The following is a 1,121-nucleotide window of genomic DNA, read 5'->3' on the forward strand; positions in this document are numbered from 1 at the left end:
TAGAAAGCCAGACCTCATCATTAGTCTCAAAGTTAGAGATAATCTTATATTGGCTCACCACCCTTTAAAGTAATCAATCAGTTGGATGTAAACCAACTGCTTATAAAATAGAGCTGGTGGACAGGAAAAAGTGACAGCATAAAAAAACTATAAAAGCCTAAAAGAGATGCACATAAAGTATCTAAGTGATATTATGAAATGTGAATCTTGAAATATATTTATAAGCATACATATGTTTCTACCCTAGATCTAAAACATAATTGAATCAAAGAGAATAATCATAAATGGGAATGTGTATCTTAAATTTTAAATAAGGATATTTTTAATAAAAGCCATTTGCACAGAGTCTAAAATCTGGAATTAAATATACTATCTTTTCTCAGCAAAACCTAAGAATTATACTGGCTGAGAGAGGAGTTTGAGGATTGAAAGCAAAGTAAAAAAAATAAAAATATCCCACAAATGTCTTTTTATTGGAGTGAGAAAATAGTAGAGTAGTTCTTAAATTATCTATCCAGATGTGGGAAATGTGTATCACTTATTCATCTAATTGTAGAGAAATATGTGTTTAAATGTGAGCCTGAGGAAACATAAAGTTATAAGCAAGGACCTGGGAGACAACAATAGAATTAACAGATTCACAAGAGGAATGGAGGAATGAGTAGCATCATAATCAAACTAATATGTAAGAAAAATAAAAATAAATAAGCACATAAAAGGAAAACCATTAAGAAAAATAAATAGTAAATAGAAAGTCTTATCATGGAAACATATTCACTTATTCCATAAAAATAAACAGAATGATAACTTCTATCAATAACAGCAATGTCTAGTTACAACAAAAACATTAAATACTACACTTGATCTTAGCCAAAAGGCCAGGAAGCAATAACATAACAAAGATATTAAATATGGTAAACAAGATTGGGTATAGAAATTTACTTTTAAAGAGTAAAAATTGAGAGATAGATAAAAAGGGGGAAGGGTACAAAAAGTGATATCAGGAAAATACAAACAAAAAGATAGTAGTACCCATATTAATATCAGAAGATATAAGAAACAAAAAAAACCATAGGCATAAAGATATATAAAATTACATAAAACAAACATTACTAATGTTT

At 28.3% G+C, this 1,121-nt stretch overlaps 1 pseudogene; it reads right to left on the minus strand.

Moving 5' to 3' along the window:
- Window positions 1-776: 776 nt before the first annotated feature.
- LOC122212531 lies at window positions 777-890 on the minus strand (annotated as a pseudogene).
- Between the last annotated feature and the right edge of the window lie 231 nt (window positions 891-1,121).

The sequence above is a fragment of the Panthera leo genome, chromosome F3, assembly GCF_018350215.1.
Source record: "Panthera leo isolate Ple1 chromosome F3, P.leo_Ple1_pat1.1, whole genome shotgun sequence".
In the NCBI taxonomy this organism is placed as follows: domain Eukaryota; kingdom Metazoa; phylum Chordata; class Mammalia; order Carnivora; family Felidae; genus Panthera; species Panthera leo.